The 21338-nt window shown below is 37.3% G+C and overlaps 1 protein-coding gene across 11 annotated transcripts in view; it reads right to left on the bottom strand.

Moving 5' to 3' along the window:
- Nucleotides 1-21338, bottom strand: part of MARCHF1 (membrane associated ring-CH-type finger 1) — a 633309-nt gene that overhangs the window by 26455 nt on the left and 585516 nt on the right. The window lies entirely within an intron of this gene.

Below are 21338 nucleotides of genomic sequence, written 5' to 3' on the forward strand. Positions count from 1 at the left end.
TATTTTTTTCTAGCTAAGAATTTTGTTCTAAAGCTGAAGACTTTTTTTAAAGAGCAGAGTTCTTCAGCGTTCCTAGGGGTATACAAATTCCATTAATTGTATGTAAGGTGTTGTGTGATTTTGCTTTTTTCTGGGAAGCTGTCCATAATTTCATTGGATTCTCAGAGGTCTGAGACATTTTCCAGATTAAAAGCCCTTACTTTAAACTGCTCTCCCTTGAATTGATGGATAGTCATGTATCAACTTCTTATAAAATAAGGAAGCACTGGGCCAGGGTAGGGCGGGAGGTACATATCAGGCCCACAGGCTGGAAATGAAACTTGTGGTTCAGGGGCTTGACATAGTAAAACAAAAAATTTAACTTCCACAGCTGAAAGTCTTTTTTTATTTTTTATTTTTATTTTTTTTTAAGAAAGTATTTATTAGGCCATTGCTAGCAAAAGAATACTGGTCTTGCTGCATGGAATCTAAACCACCAGCAGCATAGCTAGATAGAAAAGACAACACGTGCATCCTCCTGGAGTTTTGCAAGCACTTTATACATCAAGTAGGGGAGAAAGATGTAAACTCTTCTGAAAGGATTTACATTAGCTCAAAACAAAGGAGATGGGAGAAAGTGAAGGGGCTAGTGTGGTGATAAGTGCAGCAGAGTCCAAAAAACTAACAGGTCCATAAGGAGCAGAGGCTCCTGTGGTTTGATGGTGCCTGGCTACTCTCTTTTTTTAGATAATCTCTGAAATTGCCACCTGGAAGTTAATTGAATAATTCTAACATACACTAAGGAATGTAAGTCTTTTGTTGCTCTAGCACTAAAAAAAATAAACCAATAGTTTATTATTTTAATGAATTCCTTTTTTGTTTTCTTTTGGCCTGCTGTAATGTAATTTAGGACATCTCAGAATATTCTCCTTGTCAACATATTTGGAAAACAAAAGATAGCTCTGCAACCATAACTGGCCAGATTTCCTCATTTGCAGTACTCAGAACGGATTCCAAATCCCACATGCTGATTCTCAGGCTGCTGGGTGGTGGGAGAGACTGTGTAACCTTCACGCATGTTTATGTGGGAATGTTCAACTGTGTTCCGATATTTTTCTGTATAAGAAAGACAACTGTGTCTTATCCTACCAGCCCCAAATCTAGATTTCCTCCATTTAAGAAGTTGTTTTGAACCAAGGGAAGCTTTCAGGTGGCTTAGAATCTCAGGTGTCTTAGAATCTCCAGAACAATTTTGTTCTGGTCCTTCAGGAGATCTTGCCAAGGAGTCTGCTTTGTGTAATGATCCCTTAGATCTGTTTGCCCTCTCTGTGGGATTTCTTGAGACAGGTGACATTCTAGAACAGAGTCCATATTTCTTCCTAGAGCTTAACAGTGAGGAGTGAATAGGAGAGGAAATCTTATTCAAAAGTTCTTATTTAGTAGTCTGTCATTCCCCCTCCCCCCATCTCTTTGGATATGTAATAAAAATGGGTTGGCCTGGCTTGTTTCTCTAGGTCCTTCATTCCCAGTTATTAAAATTCTGATAATAAACACCCTTCACTGCAAATTCAGCGGTCAGTTTCTCTAGCACCACTGGATTCCCGCAAAGGGATAGAAATCAAATATTATTAACCAATCTAATATTATTCTAATAATTTGTTATGAGAAAAACAAAGAGGTGAAGTTCCATCTCCCATATTCAAAATGGAGGAAGAAGGTTTAATATTTCCACTGAAATTATTCCCCTTCTATCAAAGATCATGAGCTGAACTGAACATGATAAAGGGGGAAGGAAAAGAGGGTGAACTTTGGGTTATGTGAAAATTCACAGAGTTGTGTGGACTAGAGATTTGTCTGAGGAAACTGCCAAGACTGAGTTGGAGCACGAGGTGGAAGGGCAGGAGCTGAGGTAGGAAGGGCGGGCATCACTGATGTTGAAGATCCTTGGTTATCAACTCAAAGCCTGGGAGTAGGGGCCCAGGACTGACAGGAACTAATTAACGTACAGAGAGCAGTAGAAAATGCCCTCCCTATATTCCCTTCATGGAGTTTTTTCAACAGAAATTTCTTCATGACTCGTTGGGATAAAAAGCAAGAGCAGCAGGGATGTGAACATGAGCTGGTTTGTTTGAGGGAGACAATGGGAAGAATTTCTCTGTCATTCTGAGGAGATGGGGGAGAGGGGGACAGGTGGGGCTAAGAGAGCTGGGGAGGAGGTGGAAGGCTCTGGCTTCAAGACTGGATTCCTCGCCTTCGACTGAACTCACCAAATGTGGGGCAAAACCTACAGAGATCAGATTACTTGAATAGAAGTTGGACAACCTGTATAGGTGGTATGTGGGTGGAAACAGAGAAAATAAGTTGTAGGCACATGCAGAAAGCAGGTGCCGGATGTATACTGTCCAGGGCCATGGATTTGAAGTTTGGGCTAAATTTAAGAAATCTCTAAGGAATCATGCAGAAAGGACTTTGGGTTAACAGGCTTTTAGAAAGGCCATTCTTGCAGCTGTACAAGGATGAACCGGAGAGAGGGTGACAAACTGGTAGCCCCTGCTACTGATTTTTCTTTCCAAGGGCGGGAAAGAACTGATGTCTTAAAAGTGGGTCTAATATTATTAAATATGACTTCTACTTTGGAAAATCTTGATACTCTCATGGGTAAACTCCCATGACTCCGTCTTCAGACTAAACACATATTTATAAGTGCATTGCACCCTTCTTACTTCCCTCTTATCTAAGAAGACAAAATGTCCCTCTACAGTCTCAAATAATCATTCCCCATGACCCTTGACCCTATTATTATAACTTTTTATTTATTTTTAACTTCCCTCTGTATATGTAGTCCCCTTCCCTTCAACATGAGTATTTGGTTGTATGTCTTTCCTGGCTTTTATTTCATGATAGTTTATTATTTTATTAATCATATGTTCATTATACCGTGTTTCCTTGAAAATAAGACTGAGTCTTATACTGCATTTCCCTGAAAAGAAGACTGGGTCTTATATTCATTTTTGCTCCAAAAGATGCATTAGGGCGTATTTTCAGGGGATGCCTTATTTTTTCATGTACAACAATCTACATCTCTTCAAATACAGTCATGTCGTCTTCTTCTGGAACATTGTCATAATGTACTAAATGTGTCTGTCTGGCTGACAATCTTAACTGGGGCTTATTTTCAGGGTAGGTCTTATTTTTGGGGAAACACGGTAGAAAATTTATAAAGTACAGACAACCGATAAAATCATGTATAATCTCATCTGCAACTTATATCTCCAATTTTTTGTTATGTACACAAAACATATATTAGAATGTAAACATTCAGGCCATTTCAAAATGGAAATTTAATTCTGAAGCTATCTTTATTTCTTTGGAGCACCAGCAGAATGGAGATGGGAAGCTATGAGGAATGGTTGACAATTAGGAAAGTATAAAGGCAGATTCCTTTTGTGCTAAGAAGAGGTCAGAGGATGGAGGGAGGAGGAAAAACATACCCAAGCTGGAAGTCTGGATGACGAGAGCCATCTAGAAGCTTTTCAAGCAAGCAAAGGCCCTGCTGCTCAGGAAGAACTTGGGAGAATGTATCTAACAGAGGACCACTTTGAGAGATGTTGTTTGAAAGATGGGAGCCGTGCCGGGTCTGAGTCACTTCTCAAAGACCACCCATCATTAACTTTAATCCGCTGTTAGTCTGTGGTTGTGTCGTAGGCCTCTCATTTTTCCCCTCAGTGGAGCCCAGGAGGACTGGAATTTACCTCCATCTACCTATTCACCCATTGGCCACCAAGCAGGAATGCCCCCTTCAATGCTTCTCTCAGAATCTATCTGCATAGCTGGTATCGCCACTCTCCTTTTGCCCTGTCCCAGGACATTTGTACATACAGGAAGGGGGACAGCTTTGGGTGTCTAGAGGAGTAATACTGGGGAAGCCTTTTAATTAGTGGCAAGAAGCCTTGAACTGTTTTCTGTTTACATCATTTAAAAACATAACTTTATTGAGATATAATTGACATGTATGCTGCATATATTTAAAGTGTAAAAGTTGATAAATTTTGACATACATTTTACACCCACGAAATTCTCATGATCAAGAATCTGAACATATCTATCATTCCTTAGTTTCCTCTACCCTTTTCTGATGCCTCTCACCCAGCCTTTCCCATGTCTCCTCTCCTAGTAATCACTGATATGCTTTTTGTCACTGTAGATTACTATGCATTTTCTAAAATTTTATATAAATGAAATTGTAATAATACATGCTCTTTTGTCTGGCTTTCTTCACTCAGCATAATTATTTTGAGATTTACCCATATTATATAATGTATCAATATTCATTCCTTTTATTGCTAATAGTATTCTACTGTATTGCTATACCAAAATTTGTTTATTTGTTCACCTGATGAACATTTGGGCTGTATCCAGTAGGAGAGTATTAAAAATAAAGCTATTAGGCACTTTCATGTACAAGTCTTTCTATGAACATACGTTTTTATTTCTATTGGATAAATACCTAGGGGTGAAATGGCCAGAGTATATGGTTGGCATATGCTTAATTATTCAAAAAACTGCCAAGCTTTTCCAAAGTGGTGATATCATTTTATATTTTCATCAGCAGTGTGTGGGCGTTCCAGTTCCTCCATATCCTTCCCAACTCTTGATATGAACAGTCTGTTCAATTTTAGCCATTCTAATAGGTGTGCAGTGATATCACTGTGGTTTTAATTTGCATTTCTCTAATGACTAATGCTGTTGAACATCTTTTTAGGTTTTTATTTGTCATCTGTATATCTTCTTTGATGACGTGTCTATTGACATTTCTTGCCATTTTAATTGATTGGGTTGTTTGTTTTCTTATTGTTGAGCTTTCAGAGTTCTTTACATATGTGGGATACTAGTCTTTTATCAGATATATGATTTGAAAATATTTTTTTCCTAATGTGTGTCTTGTCATTTCATTTTCTTAACAGTGACTTTTTTTTCTTTTATAATTAAAGTTAATTAGGGTGACAATTGTTAGTAAAGTTACAAAGTTTTCAGGTGTACAATTTTGCAATGCATCATCTATACATATCACACTGTGTGAACAGTGACTTTTGAATAGTAGATGTATTTAATTTTGACAAAGTCCAATACAGCAATTTGTTCTTTTATGGATCTTGCTTTGGTGTCATATCTAAATATCTTTGCCTAACTCAAAGTCATAAAGGTTTTCTCTTATGTTTTCTTTTAGCAATGTTATTATTTTAGGTTTTACATTTGTAGGATACATTTTGAGTTAATTTTTGTATATGGAGTGAGATATGGATTATATATATATTTTTGCATTTATTAAAAAGACCATCCTTTCCCTATTGAATTGCTTTTGCATCTTTCTGGACTCTTGATTCTGATCCGTTCATCTATTTGTTAGTCTTGACAACTATCCTACATTGCCTTAATTCCTGTACGTTTATTTATAGCTTTTTTGGTAGTCTTTAAATCAGGTAGTATTATTCCTTCAACTTTATCCTGTTTTTCAAAGTTGATTTGGCTATTCTAGGCCCTTTGCATAAAAACTGAGAACTTAGGCAATTTATTTAAACTCCCTAGGTCTCATTTGTGTTTTCTCACTTGTGACACTATAAGAACATCTATTTCCTATTTCTTGGGAGGGTTAAATGAGGTTATGTATGCAACAAAGCACACAGCACAGTGTTTGGCACCAGTAAGCAACCAGTAAGTTCTGGCTGATCATTGTGGACATGAACTTAATGCATCTTAGCATATCATCACTATACATGAGCTACACCTGGACCAAATTTACTTAATGGTAACTCGAGAGGAAAATTTCCCCAGGACCACAGTGACCTGATAATCTGTGTATTTGCTGAAACATTTATATTTATATATGGCACATTATTTAATTGATCATTTTCCCTCCTTGCTTTGACTACTAAACATTTTAGAAGCAAATTACCCTTCACATACAAATAGCATACAAGACCTGTGGTATGCATCTTCCTTATGTTTGCCTTACGATTTTATTCCACTCATTTTCTTTTACTACAACCTCCTTAAACCATTCACCTTACGTTTTGGTGTGTATTTCTGTAAGCTGGCTCAAATCCATTGTGCTTGGTGATGGAGTGATAATAATTTTTGAAGGCTGTAATAAGAGAGGGCTGAGCGAAGCAAGCTACAAGGTTTTGTAGACTGACTGACATTTGAATGCCAGATCTGTCAACTCACAATAATGCAAAGAAAATAATGCCAATTCTTCAACAGTGGGTACAATAATTTGTACTATTTTACATGAATAAAATTCTTTACCTTATTGAAATAAGAATGGCAGCTGAAAGGAGCTGAGGTATGTTTAATCTAATAAATGTGCAATGTAAAAATGCTCTGAGCCATTCAGATCCATATAGAAACTTCATTTAAAGCCACACACTTGCGTTCTCAAACCTTTGGGAATCATGAAATAAAACATGGCTGCCTTTTATGTAATCAACTTTTGAACAAAAATGTAAAGGGAAGGAAGTCTTAAAAATAGTTGAATAACTAGAAATCAGACCAGTAGTATTGGATGAGTGACTAAGAATTACTTCCAATCACTATGTAAGTTAAATGTAGCCTGTGAGTTGCATTACCATGATTATGTCTAAAATTAAAGTCTTCAAATTTTCAAACCTCACTAAGAATCTTAACCTAATCCAGTTTTCTTGTAAACAGTAAGCTAGTAAAAAGAGTAAAACAATCCTTACTCTCCTTTCATTGAGATTTTCCTTTAAACCAATCACTTGGGAGCCCAGACCTCTGGGCTCTGATGTCAGTCTCTGATTTAAGCGTGATAATGTCATAGCTTCCCAGAGAGTTGTGGAGTTACCCCACTGACATGGAAAGAAATCTCAGAACTGGGTCTTGATTCTTAAAAAGTGGGAGAATATACAACAGGTGGGTGATGTTAAACCCAGAAAATACTTTGCTTTTAAGTGATTTAATTTCACAAACCATGAAAAAGGTGTTGATTGCAATCAATTTACATAGAAATTAGTCAAAATAAGCCAACATTGTTCCCACAGCTTCAAAAATGTAACTGCCTGCAGTAAACAATCTCACATCTCCTGGAAATGCAGAGATAGGACATAAATGGCTATGGGATTATTTTAACTTTAATGCTTTAATATACATATCATCCCTCAAGTCAAATTCTTTCCCTGTAATGACACGACATCTTATAAAAAAGTAATAGCCTTGTGCATGCAAGAGGATGTATTTGACCCTGTGTATTATAAGAGATGATTGTGATTTAAGGTTTGCAACATTGGAAATGGTTTTCCAGAGCGGAGAAAACAGGGCTGTGTGTTGCCTTGACAACATGGGTTAGTTGCATCAAGAAATCTATGGCAATGCAGGACCTTCTAGTATGTCAAGATTGCAAGCTATTCACTAAATTAGGTTAAAAGAAAACTAATCCCACTGCAAGGCAGTGTTACTTGACCTATAAAATATTAGTTCTCGCTTTTTGTCATGAGCCTTGTTGGAAAACAGGTGAAAAATCTAGGTGGGCAAAATAGTCAGGAACACAGGAAGAAGACAGAAAGTACAAGGGTTTTATTCAAGACCCCATCACCCTCTCCTCTAAACCATCACACTTCCAAAGGACTGCAGGAATTTCTGCATATTCTCTGAAAGTCACTTCTACTAAGAAAAATTGTATCATGCCCAGATTCCGCTGATTTTCCCAGCAGTCTCTCACAAAGCTTCTCTATGGGGAATATCACTTGCCCATATTGCATATTCTTAAATAATAAGCATAATAAAGATGACGACAACAAAGCTAGTTATTAGCTGAATAGAAAACAAAACCTGCTAGCATATATGCTCTCTAGAACAATTATCCTGGCAGGGCTGAGGAGAGATTTATCTGTAGAGTATCATGACTTTAAGACAAAACCTGCTACTTAAAACCTACGTTACTGAACAAGTTCGTTTCCTCCCCTCAGCAAGCACCCCTCTGTGACAGTGTTCTTAGTACAGTTTTGATACTCTTCTTTTAAAAATGACCATAAAGCAATTTTGAATGAGGAGCCTGGATTTTCCTTCCATAAATGCTTTTTCGCTTTTCTTTGGCTTAAACTACAGTATGAGTTTTGTTTTCAACACAGTCTCATGCTGTGATCTGTCTGATATTATCAGAGACGGGCCCTGAATGAAGGAGACATACTATGTGGCTGGGCTGGCCTTCCGAACTTGGCATTTCCTGGCTTTAAGGATCATGAAAGGGAACTGGGACTGGAGGCACATGTCCTAGAAACAGAGGGCCTGCCTCTGTGATAACAAGTTGAGAAGCACTAGCTCAAGCTACTATGAGTTGAGATGGTATAAATGGGTAGACAGTGACAACTGCAATATGTGCAAGGTCACAGGAACCTAGCAGAGTGTGCCCTTGAATATGAAGGCTAAGAACAAAAAATTTTTTTGTTCCAAGTGACATTTAGTTTGTTTCTCCTGGGTAATAGAAAGAGAAGTAAAATAGATGGACCCATCATTTGCATGAAAGGCCAGTATTACTCATAAGGCTTTGTGTCTATTAGAGGCGAAAACCATCACTCCAAGCCTATGAATAATTTAAAGGTACTGGTGGATAAATGGAAACACTGCTTTTGAGAAGCATCTTTAGAAGGGACAGTTGAACAGGCGTGGCATCAACAATGACTCACTGACTATACAGCAGGTAGAAAAATAGGCCATGATTTGGGAAGTATGCCAAAGTAGTCATCACGGACAGCTTCTGCTTCAATCCTGAACATCAGGATTTCTCAATTAAGAGAAGAATATAGAGAATCTAAGCAGATATAAAGCCATGATCTGTGCTGTTAGCTCAGTCCTTCAACCTTATCAACTGACAAGCTAACCAACACAGTTTCCATGCAAACACTCTTCTAGGACCATAGGAAACAGGGGTTTTATCTGAGAAGACGGAACTCATCTTTCTCCCACGATTTTATGTCTCGTGGTAAGTGGGCCATCTGTCTTTTGGTCTATTTAGTGTGACCACACAAAGGTCAGTCTCACAGGGGAGCTGTTTGGGGGAAATATGTGAGTCTATCTTGTGGTCACATTAGAAAAAAATCCTTCTATTAGAGAGAAGAAAGTAGGCATATCTAAATAAAACACACCGCTGGTGAAAAGCAACTGACATGACAGAAGGAAGCCTTACCTTCTGGTCCTGATTTTACACAAACATCTAATTTTGAGTAAGATGTTTAGCAATCCTTGGGTGTTATGTTTTCTTTCCCCCTTATAAAATAAAATGTTAGATTTAGTGGTTTCCAATCTCTTTTCTTTAGGGGCCAAGGATATTTCCGAGTTTCAGGGTCTATCAGAGAACAGGAAGAAATCTGGGGCCCCCTTTTCCTTATTTTTCTCATTCGTCTAATCAGAGTACTTCAGCATTCACCTCTTTTGTTCTTCACTCTTTTAACATTTAAACTTTTAGTTTTGGAATAATTTTAGATTTACAGAATATTTTCAAAGGTTGTATATACCCTTCACCCAGTGTCCCTAATGTTAACATATTACATTACAAAAATATATTTGTTAAAACAATGAAACCAACATTAGCACATTAATATTAACTAAATCTAGGGTTTATTAGGATTTCACCAGTTTTCCCACTAATTTCCTTTTACAGTTTAGCTAGGTAATGTTCACAGAGGAAAGTTCTGAGACTATCTTTCACAGAGTTTACAAAGCAAGGGAGAGATGTGAAAGACAATCTAGTACTCTAATGCAGACTTTCTTTTTGATTCATCAGAATGATTGAAAGATCTGAGTTGGGAATTATTTTTTTCCTTATGAGTCAAAGCTACAGAAAGCATGGTTCTGCACTGGCGTCACCTGGGAGTTTGTGAGGAAGGCAGAAGCTCATGTCCAATCGCAGGCCTACAGAATAATCAAAACTTGATTCATTTTTGAGATTTATTTCCAGACCTACAGGAAAAGGTCATTTAAAGACTACATAGAATTTCTTTTTATGGCAGTCTCCTGGTCTACCCTTCTGCACCCTTCTTCACCGTTGTTTAAAGGCAATCACTTTTAAATATGGTGGGTGTTATTTACCTCCATCATTTTATATAATTGATACTATTGATAACACATTGAGATTACATACTATCTATTGATCCCTTATTATTGTTGTGGATGATTTAATGCTTAGCCACAGACCTTTTCACTCACATTCCCTGTAACCTTCCCTGTAATCTGAATGATTTTTGAAGGAAATAAATGATGGCCTGTGAGGAGCAAGAACTCTTAAGTTGTGATGATTTTGGTTGGGGTGTTTATTGAGCTAAACGCAAGGGGTAAGCTGAATTTCTGCTATTTCCACAAAGTCATTTGTTAGCTGTCTGTGATTCAGGGATTTGGGCAGACAGAAGTTGTGGGCAATGAGGAAAGGTGGGGGATTATTTTTCTTACAGAAACAGATTCATCCCTGGACTTGGTCTATTTGCCTTAAGTCTGCCCATTAAAGATGTTTGGAAATATCCTTTTGATGACCAGGCCTTGCTTCACAGACCTTCCTGAGCAGCTACGAGTCTGAGTCAGAAGTCAGACTGAAGATCAGTGCCCGGCAGCCCCTCTTAGCTGAGGTACCTGCAGGAAGACATACTCATCTGGCCTGCTGGGATCGTCTTCCCCTGGTAAAGCATACGGTTGCACTAACTGATCTACGGATATCACAGGGAGCAGTGGCCCCCAAAGACCAGAAACTCCCAGATATCTTCAGGCATCATGGGATGAAGAATGCCAGGATTAATGCCAAACGGAGGCACTGGCTGCTCAAGGGTGCTCCAGGCCAGAGGCTCAGGTGAATCGGGGCTCCGACTCCATTTAGGTAGCACACCTATTCCAGAATGCCACAGTCTCCTTATCACACCCCTGCACTGCATTATTTACCAGCAATCATCACACAACCACACTGCTTCATTCATTGATATTACCTCTCTGGCTTCTGCTACAAAGTAAATCATCTGTGGGACTGAGCAGCACTCTTCAGATACTGTTTGGTAATTTTTCTCAGACAAATTGGACCGGTTCGAGTTGTAAGGAAACAATGTGTATGCTTTGTTAATCCTTCTTATTACCCTTTAAAGCAAACCGTGGTGCATCTCTATACATCTTCCTAGCTCTGGTTCTCGACATTCATTCAACAAACTTTTCTTTTTTTTTTCTTTCCTTTTTTTTTTTTTTTTTGGAAGAGCAAAGATTTTTATTAAAGTGAAAGTACAGCTCTCTTGTGAGAGGGGGGTACCCAAAACTGGGATGCCCCGATTCCACAACCTTTTCATCTTCATGTTGTTTATTAAGTTGTTCCCCTAAGGGAGAGGCAGTTGTGAAATTGAGGATTTTCTCACCTAAAAATTCCCATAAACGTACTTTCAGTTATAATTTAATACTTGGAATCCGATTAACCCTGTCCAGAGCTACTAAAATTACCTCCCATACCATTTTTAAGTCTATTTCAACATATTATTTCTAACTCATTTTCAAACTCCCTAATATGATCCTACCCCACAAGAATGTGACTTCTCTGAGATCAGAGGATGCTTGGTCATCACTATAACCTTAGTGCCAGGGACAGTGACAGGCACACAGTAGGTGCTCAGTAAATATTTGTTGAATGAATGAGTAAGAGGGAGTAGTGGATCATAGCGAGGCATCACTGGAACACTCTCAAGTGTGGTCCTTTAGACACAACTGGCTTTGGTGTGGTCTGATGTATGAAAAGAGTCCAAGAGGAGATTATCAGTCTCTTAGGAGATAAGCCATTTCCTAGATGCAGAAAAGATGTAACTCAAAAATTAGTTAGCTTTGTTTATTGATAAAAATACTTCATCAAAATTTCGACTTTTGTATTAAACTAGCTATACATTTATAGAATATATTTTGTATTAGACTAGCTATATATTTACATTTACAGAAACCCTAGCCTTCAACAAAATAGAATATCTTTCTTGGACTTAACTAAACGGATTTGCGTAGAACTTCCGTCTACACTCATTGTCTTTACTGAACCAAGGAGGAAATGGCTTTCAGCGCAGCCTGCCTCTTTTCTTGGGTCAGAAGTCTTCCATGTATGTCCCAGGACTGCAGAACAGCCTTGCTGTCAAGAACCATTTACATGTGCTTACAACTTATAAGACAACCATTACACCTGCTTACAACTTATAAGAAAGATGAAGTGTGGCCTGGCTTCTAGTGACCTCTCAGGATGACTTCTTAATACTCAATTGCTGTCAAACACTCTTGTGTCTTCTCACTTCTTTCCTCCTCGCTTTTGTCTCTAGTTCTTCTCCCTTGTCTTCCTTTTGTCATGCCTTTTAATGGTTTTGTTCTGTTTTTAAATATAGAGAGGGCATGCTTTGTGTTTTTTCACCATAGTTCACTTTAAAGGCTAGTAGGAAAGATTAAGGAAGCATACACGTTACTTCTTTGATTAAAACCTTGAAATCCTGTCCTGCACAGCCTAAGCTACTGTAACTGTGAAGGATTTTTTCTATACCTGTTTTACTTTTTCTTCGGCACATTTAAAAATTCATTTAAATGTGAAGTTTCTTTCTCTGTTTTCCTTCCCTCTCTCTCTCTCTCTTTCTCCCCCACCCTCCACCCCCCGCTTTTCTTTCTTTCGGTGGACTCCTTAGTTTGGTTTTCATGAAACCACAGAATTTTAAGTTGGAAGAAACTTTAAAGGTACTCATGTCCAGTCTCCTCATTTTATAGTTAAAGCAACTGAGGTAAGATTCAGGGACTAAGCTTCAGAACCAGAGTTAGGCTGGGTCAATTAGCCTAACTTGGGGTAAAGCATTCATACGCAAGATAATAGCATTGGTAGGATGAGGCTGTGGGTGGTATAACCATGTGGGAAACAAAAGAAGCAGAGCCACTGGATGGTACCATTCAGAGAAAAGTAGAAAATTGGAAGGAAGCTGACTTGGGAGAGATTAGTTCTCATCTGGAGTAAAACCTTTCAGCCATCTTGCATCTTATAACGTTGATAACATCACACAAGCATGTCGATGCATGTACCGTGGTGCTAGACACCAGCATTCCAGGTAGATCATATCAAAGACTTCCTCACTTCTCTCTTACTTGTCAATCTGATAGAAACGGAATTTGATCTGTCTGAAATATTTGCTTGAAAGAAAGCCATGTTGATTTTCAGTGCCTTATGGTTTACAAAATTAAGCCAAAAATTTAGGGAATTTTTTCTTATATTTTATGCCAAGATTTGAAAATTTGGAATAATAAATTAAGAAAAAAATCCCAGCTGAGAAAGAAAAAAAATCTTTAGCTGGAGGAAAATTAAACTATGACGGTAATTCAAAACTCAATCATTATGTCATCTTAAAAATTTTAAAATGAAAGACAAATATAATTTCTTTTTCATAAAAAAACTCAATCATGAGATGGTGCTTTAGGGAAATCTTTATTTGCAACAGTTTGTGTGTTTGCACGTGCCCACATGGATGTACATATGCTTCTGCACATTCTAATTTGATGTTTTCCATATGGATCACTGTAATATTGATTCCATCACTTTAAGCATAATTTATGTTTCATATATCAAAATACCCAATATAGAAAAAGAAGTTCGATGCATCCCTTGTCCTTGTCAAAATAAAAATGGATTTTTTTCCAAGGATGGAACTCTATTCTGCTAACAACTTCAATAGTAAATCTGATGGAAGCTAAATGTTTCTTTTCATATCTGTAACAGTAACATGAGGTGACATTCTTACCAAGCAAGTGAGGTTATGTTCTTCAGGTGCTAATTTTCAAAGAAAAAAACAGAATCAAAGTAGTATATAATTGGATCTACTAACAAGGAAATACTAAAGAGAAATGGTCCAGCCAGCAATGACTATTCAGGGAATGTTTAGTTAAGTCTCCTCTGAGACACTCTCTATCAAATCCTGCTCTATATTCCCAACCTTCTCTTCCAAATGTCCTAGATATCCAATGGCTAATACCTTCATGATTAGCCTAGGTTATGTGAAGCATAGAGCACAAAAGAGAAAAGACAGTCATCTTTCTATGTGTTCATAGCTATTGTAAAAAAACATTTTAATATGGATGGTCTCATAAGACCAAACACATCATGGCTTGCTCTCTTTGAATTACGTTTACCATTCCCTCTGGAGTTACAGAAAATTCTTGATCCCCACACCACCACCTACTGCCTACCATGCCTTTCAAATTTATTACAAAATATTGTAACTCATCCTTTTCCGTCTTTTCGCAATGGACTATATGCTCTATGAGAGCAGGCTTTTTTCCTGTCTGGATCACAATTGAGCACAACTGGCATATAGCAGATGGTACAGTGAGCTGAGTAAATGAGTGAACTGGGCATCATTGGAGCCTTGGATACGGGTCAACGAGTAGCCCCCCCACACACACTGAAAAACTTTAAGTTTTCTTTCCTATAGAAATTTTAAGTTTCCTTCTCCTTAAAGTTTCCTTTTCCCCAGTTTTATAGCTCCTACCCCTTCCTTCATATAATTACCCTAAAACTTGTGATATATACTTGATTATAATCATTGAAGTGTAATGTTCTTCCCAACCTGCTCTGGGCCCAGTGCCTGGACAATTAACATCATCTGAAAAATCGGTTAAGTGGCCACAGGCTCCATAGAGTGGACAGATTTTCCATCACATAGCCACTTCACATGAATAGATTTGAGCTCTGCTCTTTAAGAAATTTATTAATTAAAATCTATTTTTCCTCATTCAGGGGCCTTAGGGATACAGATGATACCCCAACAAGATTACCAGTCCCAACCAAAGAAGCCAACATGGTCTTTCAGGCAGATCTCGAGACCCCTTCCTCTGATCTAAGATCAGAAAGGGCGAGAGTTCCGTGGCTCCCCCAATAGGCAGAGACAGCTCTACGCCACTTGTCTGGCAGGAAGCAGATACAGAAGAAAAGACCTCTGTCCCTAACTTCCCATAGACATTTTTTTGGGATCACATCTCTCAAGGGGAAAACAAGGCAGGCAGTTAGAGATGGGCATTGGGTCTCTGCATTCCTGCACGTCCAACACAACCCACGCAATGCGACCGCCCAAATGACCTCCCTTCTCTGCCCAAAACTTCCCCTTCTCACTATAATTATCTACCCCTATGAGGAAACAAAGTACAAAATACCCAACTAGATTAGACCAGTCACTCACACCTGTGCAGTAAAGGACACAACAACCTTCATTTCACCTGGGCCTTATTATATCATCATTATAGTATCATACATATGTCTGGAAGTTCATTAATCTCATTATAACAGACTGATTTCTGGGAAGGAACATGTGCAGTCTAAAAAGATGAGGTAATAGCCCCTTGTCAATCACAAGTGTCAATCAAGTGGTCCATGCCCGGAAAGCAACAGCCCATTCTAGTGAAAAAAAGGGATAAAAACTCCAAGTTCTTGCCAGTCAGTGCCTTTGAGCCTTGCTTTTGCTCAGGGCCCACTCTGAACCTTTTGGAGTGTACTTTTTCTCCTAATAATGCTACCTTTGGGCCTGCTCCAATCCCTTTGGAGTATACTTTCTCTTCTAATAATGGCCTTGAGCCACTGCTTTCTGCTCAGGCCTGCTTCTACCTCTTTGAAGAGTACTTTTTCTTCTAATAAACTGCTTTTTCACTATTTTACCTCGGTATCTCGTTCAATTCTTTGCTCGAGACGCCAAGAATCAGGACAGGGCACCGAGAAGGGCCCACTCTCCGGTAACACCTTCTTGGAACAATCACTCAGAACACAGCTTGCTGCTGGTGGAGGCTCAAATCTGCCTAGACGGAGTACTGCATTTATGGATGCCAGCTTCATTAAAGCACAAGCCCTTCTGCTGCCCAGAGAAGAATATTTCTATTCTGTACAAACGGTTCTATAACACTGACTGCACAACTTTTTATTTTATTTTTTGAAAATTTAAAGACTAACTGACCTACAAGTGTTTCGCCAAAAGACAAAAGGATGAAGCCATGTCATAAGTCCCAACTATCTATTAGAAAAAAGCATAGGCCAGTTGTATTTTCTGTCTCATAATTATTTGACATAGAACATGTTGGCATTGTTATCTACTGACATTGGACTACTACTTCAACTGAGATATCAGTTGTAGTTCTGAGAGCATAAATGTGTTAAGGCAATAAAACAAAAAACAAGGAAAACATTTTAGTGGAAAAGATAATGCTTCAATTGAGTTGAAATACTTTTCTTCTGATAATCTTCTTTTTATTATTTTGTAGTTTACTAATCCTTTCCCCTCCCACTGCAATCACCTAAGTATCCCGTTGGTTCTTCTTTCTCATTGAATGAAGCAGTGAGAAGGTAAAGGGAAGTGTTTGGCTACAGAAAATCACCACTGGACCGTGAGAAACTTGTTGTGGTAAAGTTACTTGGTTCATTTGAAAAGCGTGAGTTTGAAAACAAAATCATTTCCTAAGAGTATTCTAAATCACTTAGGCTGTCCTTGGGGCTCATATAATAATGGAACTGAAACAGCAAAAAGATGAGAGAATGAGCATGTATTGCTAATTATGAGTATGGATGTTTAAAGAAGTATAAAGAAAGGTTGGTCTGGCCTCACACTAGAGCATAGATTTTCATTGCCTCCAGGCTAAAAATTTGTGAAGAAATTAAACAGTAAGACTCCTCCCCAACATTGGGCTCTGATTATAGGGGAACAGCCTGGGGACATTAACATTTCATTTGCTGAAGGCTTTCTTATCACATAATCCCAAGTAATTTGAGTAAAACTGAGAATTAAGAAGGATGCCAAAGAGAACTCCAAGAAACTTAGAATGACACCGGAATGTTCATACCCACTAAAATTCTTGCCAACGATCAAAAGAGAATCTTGCAGAAGTTCATCTAGAACCGACTTCCACTTTTTAATAGACCTAATTCTATAACTCTTGATTTTTGTTATTGTTGTTGTTTAAAGTAGAAAAGCAGTAGTTATGTAAAAATGTTGAATAAGGGCTATTGGAGGAACAGAAAAGTGACAGTGGCGGCTCTGGGGGCAGGGAAGAAACAACAAAAAGGAGACAGAAGGACTCTCAAAACACAGCAGACCAGTGGAAGCAGAATGAGGATAAACAGCCTTATATGTGTTTCAAGCTATAGAGGCTATTAATGTTTTTCAACCTGCAAAATAATTGATGTTTATAAAATGACGTAACTAAGTATTAGGAAAATACATTGGGTAAATATCCGTGTTTAAGAAGGAAAATTTTAGAAAAAAATGTTTATTTTATAAAAAATTATTTTGAAAGATTTCCATTAGAAATGGTTTAAATAAAAACTAAATTTTTGATACTTAAAGTAAGAGGGTCTTGATTACTTAAGGCAGTGAGTCCCAGTGCAATGAACACAAGCTTTAGAATCAGGGAGCTTTGGAGAGTGTGATATTAATTAAGTTTGGTACTGTGTCTCATTTTCCTCATTTGTAAAATGGGTTTATGTATGCCTATATAAAATAGGGTTGCAATGAGGATTAAATTAATTAAGTGATATATTCTAAATATCTGGCACATAGTAGAAGTTCAGGCTGTGGTGGTTATATTAGTGAAATTGCAAATCCCCCATAATGATAAGTAAATGATGCATTTTTAATTTATCTTATGTATTCAATACGGTGCTGGAAGACCTAGCTAGGAATCTGGCCGCATTCCCTGCCCTGTCTAATTTTAAAGCTATGAATTGCAAGACCTCCAGCTTAAAAAAGAATCAATAATAACCTTTGGGCAGTTGACTTGCTACAGTAACTTACATTGGCTCTTTTGAAAGATGGGATGCTACACCAAATTAAGGAAAGGGAGGAATTCACATAGTATTTGTCAACTGCAGTTCTTTACTTTTTTTAATATATATTTTAACAAAAGCATTCTAAGTCATTATGGTGTAAATACAGAAATATCAAAATTATTATTCATTTGTTTTTAACACAGTAAGTTCACACAACACTCTTATTTTATGAACTTTCCAATATTCAATTGTTTTTGATCTGCAAAAATGACAAGTGCATATGGTCCAACCTAAAGCGAGGGTAGTTGATGCATGCCTCATTTTATTTGTAGAAATGAGACAAATAAATGGATACATAGAGTTGAATATTTTCTATTATATATTTGTCAAATAGTTTGTATGGAAAACTATATAATAAAGAAATATTTTAGGGGAGGACATAAGGTTGTCTGTAGCACTTGCTGCCTTCAAACTTTGCTTCATCTCCAGTAGCTGGTTTCTCCCATTCAGAAGTCATTCAAACCTACACCTCATGCAATTCTTTAGCTTCAGAACAGATTAGTTTATGCTTCCTAATCAATACTTGTGTCCATTTCCAAATTTCATGGAGTTGTCATTTGGCTTTCTATATTTTTGACCTTTTGACTTTTCTAGACCCTGAGAATTATTTCTGACCCAGGTAACTCAGCAGACTGATGGGACTTTTCTTGAGTGTTATAAAAGTAGTTGAACTACTGACTTAAAGATGCTGAAAATTGTTCTTTTCTCAAATAAGCTCTTTATCTTATTTAGACTTTAAAGATTTTCTCCTGGAAACATTAGGATACCTTGATGAATTTACTAACTATAGATTTTGGTATAGTAATAGTAGAAATTAATGAAGTAAGGTTTTACTGATATCTTTACAGACTATTAAGCCCCAAGGTTTGTCAGATTATGAAGATTTGCACCTTTCTACTTTAAGAAGCCATTTCATCCAAACAGAATCTCCTGCCTCCATTGGCTAATGGTAGAAATTCAAAATCATCAGCTAGCTTGTTTTCTGTGGTTGGTCTTTAGGACGTTCCAAACTGTAATCGCGTTAATGAGTTGAGAGCAATTAATTGGGTGTACTTCGACTATATTCTACCCAAATGCTATGCCTGTCATTCTTAATGACCATTTAAAAACTATCAAAAGAACCCTGTTGATGGATCTTAGTGGCATCAAAAAAACCCATCTAGAACAGTTTAAAAAGTCTTCATATCTGTGTAGTTCGTACCACCCCAGAATGAAAAGTCATTTTAGATACCGCCATTTAAGTATTACCCCAGTGCCTCACAGATTTAAAGGAGAAAGTAAAAGTTCTGAATAGTTTTTCTAGGTTTTTAACGTCCACAAATCATAGAAGGAGGGATAGAATGCATGCTTCTCATGTCTAGGACTCATGTGTTAGGTCAGGAGTTGAAAATTCACTTCCCTACACTAGAGCCACAGAGGTATTCAGACGTGGGGAGATGAAACAAAGTCTTGGGAGCAGAAAGAGAGAAAGGGATGAGAAATGTGAAGAAATTGAAAGCAAATAGCCTTTTAAAATAACTAGCCACCATTTAGCTCCACTGGGTGTTGTCCCTTGGGAATGTGGTTACACTAAAACCAGACACAGTAATTTTCAAATAAAGATATGTGGCTTATTTATACAAAATAATCACATATTTAAATGTTGATAAGTAATTAAATTTTAAGCTCTGTGGGTCAAATAAAACACATCTGTGGGCTGTCAGAAAGCAACCTCTGCATTAGATTCTAACATCCACTGTAGATATATAAATTCTATTAAAAATGAAGGCTGCTGATATGCTATCCTTCATTAATATTTATGACCAATCAAAGGAAATATATATATATATATATATTTTTTTTTACAGCTAGGGTATTTCATTAATCAACAGATAGTAGGTGTCCCACTAGGTTGCTGCCACATATTCATTACTAAAAGACATTCATTATCTTCTTAGTATATAATGAATATTCATATTCATTAAAAAGATAGATGTATTCCCTGTATTTCTCTAATTTCTAAACAGGTTAGTTGAGGAAAAAAGAATTTCCTGATAGGGTTGTACATTATTGGGAATGGAATACTAAGAAAGGATCAAAGTTGTATATCAGGGGCCATTCTATAAAAGCTAAAGGTAGAATAAGAAGGCTTCAAGTTCCATGCAGCATCGTGTATTATTTACTATACAAAACACACGGGAGGGGAGTAGAGAGTATGGATAAGAGAAAATGTAAATATTTTATTATCCTAGATTGTTGCTTTCAAATTGAAATATTATTTTTGACAAAGTCGAAATGAAAATTTTATATAGATGTCGGTTAAGAAAAAAAAAAACGTGAAGAAATATACAGATGCTATGAAACAATTTGTAGTTCCCTGAGGGGTTAGAAGAGAAATTTACAAAATCCTGGAGTACAATGTATCATTTAGTTACTCCAGACCACACACAGCATCTGTTCAGTGGATAAAGCAAAGGGTAAGGAGTAAGGGTCCATTTCTATTTCTGACACTTGATTGCTCTAGGACCAGAGGAACAGAGTTGTCACCTTCTGGCATCCAAGTCACCCCATATGTTAAAAAAAAAGACAGTGTGCATCCCAAAGGCATTTTGTGTATAAATTTTGACATCCCTAACCCATTTGTAGATTTTTAAAATCAAGGCTATCACAAAAGCAGGGAACACTATTCTCCCTCTCCGTAATTGACAGATTTAATGAAGAACTGCAATGGTCAACCACCAATTAGAGGCCTATTGGAATATTCTTGTTTGTTTTACATCTCTGCTCATCCCGGAACCCATCACGTTTATTTCCAAGCAATGTTCTTTTTATCCACTTTTTCTTTTCATTTAATTTAAATGAAAAAGCAGCTCTAGGCAGATTCATTATTTAAACTGCAGTCTCCACACTCTCTTTTGGCAATTGAGACATCCACATATGTAAGGCTGCAGTTAGGTAAAAAGATGAATACATTACGTGCAAAAATCCAGGGGCCCAGCCATCAGGCGGGAATTACTTAAAGTGCATTGTCTTTGTATCCTTTACAAGTTTTCCTTTGCTAGCTTTGAGTGAGATGCTAACTTTATGTTTGACGCATATTTTTATTGTCATTCTTTAGAAAAAAATAGAACATAAATGAGGAATTTGAAGATTAAATTTATAGGTTAAAATATATTTACCACTCTTTCACAGCTTGATGCACAATATAGAAAATAATACTTTTTCTTTCTATCTATTTTAATTATACATGAACCATCCAACCAAATCCCCAGATAGAGGCAAACACAAAAAAAGAGTCCACGCCTTATAAAAGGAATCATTCTCTGCTACTGCTCTTACCTAATGCCCGACTTTCAAGAAATTATATGAGTTCATATTATTTAATGTCATCTATGATCCAACCTTCTAAGAAATTGACCTCATTAAGCACAACGTTCTCCCAGTTCCCATCAATTCAATTATACCGAATTACCAGTATATTTTGTGCATGCACACATATTTTTTTTTTTTTTTTGAAGAGTGATATGAAAAACAG

The sequence above is a fragment of the Rhinolophus sinicus genome, linkage group LG07, assembly GCF_036562045.2.
Source record: "Rhinolophus sinicus isolate RSC01 linkage group LG07, ASM3656204v1, whole genome shotgun sequence".
NCBI lineage: Eukaryota > Metazoa > Chordata > Mammalia > Chiroptera > Rhinolophidae > Rhinolophus > Rhinolophus sinicus.